Genomic DNA, 9,402 nt, shown 5'->3' with positions numbered 1-9,402 from the left:
ACAGATAATGTTAAGCATGACATAAACTTTGTAGGGCTAGTGTTTTTAGTATTATTAGTATTTTTCCTTATGCCAGTGGTATGCTCATTGTTTGTAGCATGACTGAGCTAGTTCCTGGAGAGAATTGCATGCATATTTTCCAGTGTGTACTTGACAGTACAACCTATCTGTAGCCGTTTATATATCTCAATGGATATGTGTTATAAAAATAAGGGATTATTTGCTAATCTAAGAGAATTATACATCATGGTTATATTTTTGTGATCTTTCATTTTTAGAGTCATGCTTTTTATTGTTCAAGTTTAATCCAGTTTCTAAATTATACTGATATACATATAAGAACACTCATGCCATCTGGTATTCATTAAAAATAGCATGGAAGTCCCCCATATATAGTAATTGTTATAAGTTCATCGTATACTATAGGTGTTATCTTTTAGAAGGAAGTGATTTCCTGAAGGAGCATTAGTATTTAAAGGAAGCAACATAAAAAGTTATTATTTATTATATATTTTTTTGCTATACCTAAAAAAAAAAAATAATGTAGGGCTTATTGTGAACTGTAAAATAAACTTCCAATACTATTAATAAGAAGCATTCTGAGGACTTCTGCTTCCAGCCGAGATAGGGAAATAGGAACCAGATTTATCCTTCTGACTGAAATAATTAAGAAATAAAAATATATGCCATAATGGTTTTAAAGCCATCGAACATTAGCTAATATAGAAGAGTGATCCTTAACCACAGGAAACACATAAGGTGACGGGGAAGACTCTCTAGCTTACACCTTGAGAGATCTTCCAGGCTGTGGGCAGGGAACAGGGACCAGTGGCAGAGTCTGGCTGACTCTCTGAGTTGAAGGGATGTAGCTGAGAAGTTAGAGAAGTTATTGCAGATGAAGTTCACAGGGCAGGAAATGGAAAGGAGAAGGATCCATAGAGACCTCCACATATATACATAAATACTGAGAATTGAGAAGAATACCAGCGAGCTCACAAAGGAAGTAGTGAAGACACAACTTGAGAATGGTAAAAGAGCTACATGAAAGGGTCAAAGGAAATACTACTCAGTATTCCCAGAGGCCACAAAACTGACCTCTTTTCACCATAAATTATGAAGTTGTGGGTATAGGACATAAAAAGCTCTTACCTTAGCAGTGAGAGATACTGAGACTTAGACTAAATCCTGCCCTAGACCTGCCTAACATATCTTATATATTTTAAAAACAAGATACAACTATGGAACAACAGGTCATTGTTCAATGTGTATGATGTTCCAGTTATGCTAGATGAATAGGGTCTAGAGATCAGCTCTACAACATGATACCTATAGTTAACAATACAGTGGTGTGTGCTTCAAAATTCATTAAGAAGGCAAATCTTGTGTTAAGTGTACTACCACTGAACACACTAACAAATACTACCAACGAAAACAACAAAATCAAAGAGATGGAAGGAAATTCTGGTAAGGTTCCTTCTTTTCTGTGCTTTTCCCTCTTTTGCTTTTTAAAGATTTATTTATTTATTTATTTATTTATTTATTTATTTATTTATTTGACAGATAGAGAGAGAGAGAAAGCACAAGCAGGGAGAGCAGCAGGAAGAGGGAAAAGGAGAAGCAGGCTCCCGGCAGAGCAGGGAACCCTTTGTGGGGCTTGACCCCAGTACCCTGGGATCATGACCTGCACCAAAGGCAGACGTTTAATGAACTGAGCCACCCAGGTGCTCCTGGTAAGGTTCTTTAACATGGCATTGGTAAAGTGGCATAATATCATTTAGAGATAGCTGGAAAGTAGCTAATGATGTATACTATAAACTCTAATAAAATAACCACTGAAATAAAATTTGTTAAAAAGTGTTGTAGCTAATAAGCCAACAGAAGAAATAAAACAGAATAATAATATTTGATTGCTCCAAGGTGAGAGAGAGAGAGGTGTCAATGGAAGAAGACCAGATGGGGTACAGGTAAACAAATAGCAAGATGAGAGATTTATACACAGACATAAGAAAATTGTTAATTATAAATGGCATGGTATGGACATCCAAATTAAAAGCCCAAGAGGGTCAATTGCATAAAAAGCCTAGAAACAACTGTATGCTGCCTTTAAGATATCCATTGTAAATATAAAGATGCAGATAGCTCAAAGTTCAAAGGGTGGTGGAAGCATATATAACTTCTTAGCATTAATCAACAGAAATGTGAGCTGGCTCTTTTTTTAATATCAGATAAGGTAGATTTCACAGCAATGAATAAACCAGTTACTAAAAATATTTTATCACAAACAGCGCAATTCATGAAGAGGTCATAACAATACTAACCCTAATATTGTTGTATACTTAATAACAGAGATTCAAAATACAAGGAGCAAACAATGATAGATCTCCAGGGAGAAAAAGACAAATCCATAATTATAGTTAAATATTTTTATACCACTCTCAGTATTTGATAGACTAATAGACTAATAGACAAACAGACTAAAAATCACTAAGGGATATAGAAGACTTAACTGCATTTTAATGAATTGAAATTTGTTCCACATTCCACGAACAAGAGAAGACAATTTCTTCTTCTTAAGACCATGCCAAACATTTAATAAGACTTTCCTTCCATATTCTGGACAATAGAACATGTTTAATACAATTTTTAAAGAGTTACGTTGTACAAAGTATAATCTCTGAATATAATAGAATGCAACTTAAAATTGATCTTAAAAAATTCCCAAATATTTGAATTTGAAATAAAACAATTAAAATAATCCAGACATTGAGAAAGCAATAAAATTAAATTTGGTTTTTAACTGTATAAAAATTAAAACATTATTTATCTAAATTTGTGGGATTCCACTAAAACAATACTTAGGAAATTATTTATAACACTAAACACCTATATAAGAAGTGAAAAAAGGTTTTAAATGAAGAACTATAGTTTTCATTTAAAACAAACAGGGGCACCCAGAGTGGCTCTGTCCCTTAAGAGTCAACCTTCAGCTCAGATCATGATCTCAGGTTCCTGGGATTGAGCCCAAATAGAGCCCCAAATTGGGCTCCCTACTCAGCAGGGAGTCTGCTTCCTCTCTCTCTCACTGCCCCTACTCCCTCTTTCTCTCTCAACTAAATAAATAAAATCTTTAAACGGAAACTAGAAGTCTTTAAACAAAAACTAGAAAATGAAGAACAGGTGAAACCCAAAGAAGGGAGGAGAAAGACAATAATAAAAATGAGAGAAATCATTAAATGAGGGAAATCATAAAAATGAGGGAAATCATTAAACAGAAAAATAGAAAAGTAATAGGGAAAGTCACAGTAACCAAAAGTTTTTTTCTTTTATATTCAATTATTAATTTATTTATTTGGGAAGGAAACATTTATTTGAGGATTAGCATGAAATCATATAGATAAGATTTGTATTAACACAAATCCACATAGAGTCATAGCACAGATAGCAAAAGCCAAAGTAAAAACAAAGAAAATTAAGTGGCAGCTATATACAGTTGATTGCAGTTGTGTCTTGTACATTAGAAAACCTTTTGCAATCACCAGCTTGCATTCCCACCAACAGTGTAGGAGGGTTCCCCTTTCTCCGCATCCTCGCCAGCATCTGTCATTTCCTGACTTGTTGATTTTAGCCGTACCCCTGGGGATAAAAATATATGTTTATAAAAAATAAAAAATTATATTAAAAAAAAAATAAAAAAAAAAAAGAAAAGCTACAGAAAAAAAAAAAAAAAAAAAGAAAACCTTTTGCAAAATAATCATCTTAGATCAACAGAACACCCGTCTTCAATCTGTTCCTGGGGGGTTCACTTTAGCAGTCCCCTCCTGTCTTCTCCAGCATCCTTCTCTAGTATGGCTGCTAACTGTTTTGGTGATTGCCACCCCCTCCAGATACCTTCCGTAAGTGCTCTGTTGGCCACTGTAATCTGTATGTCCCTGTCCATATCCATAGTTCCCATAATTATGCCCAGTATAATCACAGCCTCCATAGCCAGACGGCCTATCACCATAGGCTCTATTATAATTTCCATATGCTTGATCAGAGTTAAGTCCTTGGTTCCAGTTTTGGCCCTGACCTCCTACATAACTGGTAGTACCATCTCGTCTACTAGTTGCAGTATATTTTCCTCCTTGTTCTTGTTGCTATTGCTGCCTATATACCTCTTTGGGTTGTACAATTTTGATTTCACACTTACCAGAACCGATTTGATTATATCCATTTTGTTTTCTCTTTTCATTTCATTTCATTTTTCTTTTCTTTTGTTTTGTTTTCTTTTCTCTGCTCTTCTTTCTTTCTTCTTTTTTTTTTTTTTTAAGATTTTATATATATATTTGAGAGAGAGTGAGCTGGAATAAGCATGAACAGCGGAGGGGGAAAACAGGGGAAGAGGGAGAAGCAGACTCCCTGCTGAGCAGGGAGCCCAATGTGGGCCCCCCCGGGGATCCCAGGCCCCTGGAATCAGGACCTGAGCTGAAGGCAGATGCTTAACCAACTGAGCCTCCCAGGAGCCCCAATGATATCTGCTTTCTAACAATTTCCTTATTGGTTCTTCATCTATATATGTGATAAATCAAAATCCTCTTCTTTCATTTGTTTTTGTATCCATGGAGTTCAATATTTTTTAATCTCCTCGAAGTCTCCAAAATATCCTTTAATTTGTTCGTCAGAACTATCTGGGCTAAATCCACCTGCAGAAACCTTTTTGCGGGTTCTTTCCCTTTGAAAGCTTTGGCCCTTTTGGGGCTTATCAGTTTGCCATCCAGTCTGTGTTCTTCCAGTTCCACAACTTTATCAACACTAGCAGCGTCCTTGAAAAGGTCAAATCCAAATCCTCTAGATCTTCCAGTCACTGGATCTGTTTTAATTGTATAGTCTACAACTTCCCAAATCGAGACAAATATTCAGTTGGAACTTTCTTGCTTGTGTCCCATCTCAAGCCTCTAATAAACATTTTACTGTCGTCCTCCTGATTCCTGCTCTCACTGATCTTGGACCCCTCTGTGAATAACCTGTTCGCTGTACTCCTTCATGTACTCCACAGGGGTGGGGCTGTCCCCTGGGGAGCTGGTGTACACTGGGGGCCACAGCAGTAGGAGGTAGCAGAGCCTTGTATGGAGCAGGATTTAAAATTGAGGTGGAAGAGAAAAGTTGGTTCTTTCGGAAGATCAAGAACATTGACAGATCTCTAGCAAGACTGATAAGGAGAAAAAGAAAGAACACCCACATGACAAATACCAGAAATGAGATGGTTACAGCACTACAGATTTTATAGAGATTAAGATATTAATAAGGGCAATGTAATAAGGAGAATATAATAAACAGTTTCATGATAGTAAATTCAACAACATAGAAAACTGACAAATTTAGGGGCACCTGGGGGCTCAGTCAGTTGGGTGTCTGATTCTTCATTTTGGCTGAGGTCATGATCCCAGGGATGTGGGATTGAACCCAGAGTCAGGCTCAGCCCTGCTGGGGAGGCTGCTTGAGATTCTCTCTGTCCTTCTCCCTCTGCCCCTCACCTACCTTGGTTGCAGGCTCTCTCTCAATAAATAAATCAGTCTTTGGAATAGATAAATCTAAAAGCCATTCCTAATGAAAACTGTCAACAAATGGAAATACCAGGGAATTCCCTCAACTTGACAAAGGGCCTCTGTGAAAAACTTAATGCTAATATCATGTGAAATGATTAAGACTAAATACTCAGAGAAAGGGAAGAGCCTCTGCTTTTATTGCTTCTATTCAATATTGAATTGGAAGGGCTAGCAAATGCAATAAGAAAAAATAAAAATGAAAGCATTCTGGCTAAAAAGGAAAAATAAAATAAGAAAGGAAAAAGTAAAATAGTCTTTACAGAATACATTTTTGTCCAAGTAGAAAATTCAATAGAATCTAACAAAAAATCTGCAAGAACTTATAGTTGAGAAGAATATGGTTTTTAGATATAAGAACAATAACCTTAGGTTAATATATAGAATATTATATAGAATATATAGAGAGAGTATATATAAATAAAATTTAAAAGATAACCACATAAAATAGAAAAAAGTATGATAAGCTGATTTTATTTTTTTAATTAATTTTTTATTTTTTATAAACATATATTTTTATCCCCAGGGGTACAGGTCTGTGAATCACCAGGTTTACACACTTCACAGCACTCACCAAAGCACAAAATTTTATTTAGGAATTTACAGGTTCTAATACAGAAAAAATTACTTTGAGAACAAAAATTTTGAAGGTTCACAGTATCTAATTTTAAGATTTATTATAAAACTCTATATTTCATGTCAGTGTGAAACTAACAAAGATGGGTACAAAAAGGATTAACATGAATTAAAGAGAATAGACAGGTTAGAGATGTGTGTGGATATAGGTATATACACAAAAAGAGAGACTGAACATAGAGAAAGGATAGATAGGGAGAATACATTTTAAAACACAGGTTTTGGGACATTTGTACATCAAAATGCAGAAAAAAAAAGAAAAAATCTTGAATATATACATCTTAAATAAAAATTCAAAAAATATCATCAACATGAAAATAAGCTACACATTTTTAAATTTCTAAAAATAAAAAAGAGATAAATCTTTGTGTCCTTTGTGTATGCCAAAGTATGATTTATTTAAAAATATATATATTAATTGAGCTTATTAAAAAATAAGAATGTCCCTCAAAAATGTCCCTCAAAAGATATTATTAAGAGAATGAAAAGAAAGACTGGAAGAGAATATTTGAAAATCACATACCTGATGAAAGACTTCTATCCAAAATATATAGAGAATTCTCAAAACTTGATAATGAGAAAGACATATCAATAAAAAAGTAAGCAGCATTTCAGCAGATAACTCTCCAAAGAAAAGGCACAGATGGCAAACAAGTCCGTGAAAGGTGTTCAAAATCATTAGTCATTAGGGGAATGTAAATTTAAAAGTACAATATGATACTATTACATACACATTAAAGTAGTAAAAATAGACAAAAAACCTGTTCAAACCAAGCATATGTAATGATATGTGGGAACTGAAACTTATATCCTATGGGTAGAAATATAAAATGGTACAAGTTTTTCCATTTAGGAAAAAGTTTAGAAGTTTGAAACAAAATAATGTGAAATATAAGCCTACTCTTATCTGTGTATTTCTAGGATTTATTCAAGTTGAATAATAGCATATGTCCCAATACAAAGACTTGCATCTTTGTAACTGCTAAAACCTGCTAAAACAACCAAATTTCCAAAAGGATGAATGGATTAACAAAGTATGGTATAACTATACAATGGAATACTACTTAGCAGTGAAAAAGAATAAATCACTAATACATAACACAACATGGTTGAATCTCAAAATAATTATTATGAAAGAATCATGACAAAAATCTTACTCTGTGATTGTATTCCTATAAAATTCAGTCAAATATATAACAAGAAATAAAAACAGATTAGTGGTTGCCTGGAAAAGGGTTTGGATGGGGAAGGGCTGGAAGGAGGAATTAAACAGGTATGAGAAAACTTTCAGAATTGATGGATATGTTTAGTAATGGGTAATGGTTTCATGGGCAAACATGCCATAAGTCATAAAGCTGAACACTTTAAATAAGTGCAGTTCAACTTTGCAGGTCATAAAAAAGTATTCTGGTTCACTTTCAGAAAAATAAAGAGCCATGTTCTCCCGTATTACATGTACCAACTCAAGGAAGTTAAATATTATTTGTAAAACAATCTCAGTCACATACTTAATCTTACAAAGCTTCACAAATTCTTAATCACAAGCATCTGTGTACAGGTATTTAGGTAGATAATGTAGCTGATGTGATACATTTATTAAGCCCTATGAGCAATGTTAACAACAATTATACTCCTCAAGCTAATAGAACATTCATGTTTGATGTTTAAATAATTTCATTATCAAGATGAATAATAGGATTGACTTTGACAACTTTCTTAATTACTGATTTTGACAGGAAGCCAACACTAATTAGAATTTCATTTTTATAAACTGAATACACTGTTTGTAATCAGCCAAACATCCCTCAATTAAATCAGAGCTCTAATAGTGCCCAAGTTGTCATTTTAATTACTATATAATATATGTAGAAAAATAAGTATTTATGTTAATTTTAAAATATTACTTTATAAACAGACTAATTCATATGTGAATTTTTGGTAATCTGCAATTTTTACAGCATGTGAAAGAGACATAAAGTATGTTTGGCACTTCAGTTAATATTTAAAAACTATAAGTTTCTAAAGATTAACCTTTTTAAATTATTTTGGACATAAAAATATTTTACTCTCCTATGGAAATGGGGACATTACAATAACCAAAACAACATCCAGAAATTTTCTTTGAAGTTCCTCAAGCCTGATCTGTGGGGCACAGGTTGATAGTGTGGTCAAAGTGCACCCAGACAACTGGTAGACCATATGGTTCCTAGATCATTTGGAATTGTTGATTCTTACCTGTTTTTGGAGAAACTGCCTGAAGGAAGTTATTCCAGTATGGCCTTTTTGTTCACACCAATAGCACGGTGACATTTCCACTCCATGAAATGGCTGGGACTGGATGCAGTTCCACTTGGGGTCCCTAATAATGGTAAATAACCCTTTCTTTCCAGGAGTACCTTGTGTGTCATTGGTATTTACTTCTTGTATGGGGAACCAGGCATAATTTCCATCCCTCTGAAAAAATAGTGACTTGCACCTTCGGGTTATTCATGAGTCTTTTAAGTGTTTGAGTATTGCTGGAGTGGAGGCCAGTGGGAGGGATGGGGTGGCTGGATGATGGACATCGGGGAGGCCATGTGCTGTGGTGAGCACTGCAAATTGTGTAGGACTGATGAATCACAGACCTGTACCCCTGAAACAAATAATACCTTATATGTTAATAAAAAAAATTAAATAAAAATAAAGTCATGGAAGGCATCTAGGTAGGTCAGGCTCCACTGGTTGAAGTGCCTTACTTATAGACCAAGGTGGAGTTGAGGAATCTTTCATACATCCTGCTCTTTCTGAATTGATGTTTTGGACCAAGTAGAAGGGTGTTACGTGGCTTTCTAAGCTAAATGTTAATGGTTTATAGGGTTTATTCAGCCGAGAGTGTGGGGTATATAGTTGAAGTCAACAGTGCAAGTTGTTATCATTTTGCTTTGAGGGTCCTGTTGATAGTAGCTTAGTTAAATACCACATAAAACATTTCAAACTGATTTGGTTCCAGCCCTGTCAGTCAAATCAGAATCAGAGTGGCAGAGAGCATACATATATAGGAAAATTCTGACAGTAGTGATTTGGTATAGAAATGAGGATTAGGGGGCACCTGGGTGTCTCAGTGGGTTAAGCCTCTGCCTTCAGCTCAAGTCATGATCTCAAGGTCCTGGGACTGAGCCCCACATAGGGCTCTCTCCTTGGCAGG

The 9,402-nt window shown here is 34.8% G+C and overlaps 1 pseudogene across 1 annotated transcript; it reads right to left on the bottom strand.

Annotated features, from left to right (window-relative positions):
• Window positions 1–3,840: 3,840 nt before the first annotated feature.
• Window positions 3,841–4,987, bottom strand: LOC309850441 (heterogeneous nuclear ribonucleoprotein D-like; annotated as a pseudogene). The gene is made up of 2 exons: window positions 4,508–4,987; window positions 3,841–4,202 (listed from the first exon to the last, which is right to left on the bottom strand). The product of its transcript is annotated as a heterogeneous nuclear ribonucleoprotein D-like (transcript).
• Between the last annotated feature and the right edge of the window lie 4,415 nt (window positions 4,988–9,402).

This window comes from Mustela nivalis (assembly GCF_964662115.1).
Source record: "Mustela nivalis genome assembly, chromosome: 16".
Taxonomy (NCBI): domain Eukaryota; kingdom Metazoa; phylum Chordata; class Mammalia; order Carnivora; family Mustelidae; genus Mustela; species Mustela nivalis.
This window is presented reverse-complemented; position numbering and strand designations above follow the sequence as displayed.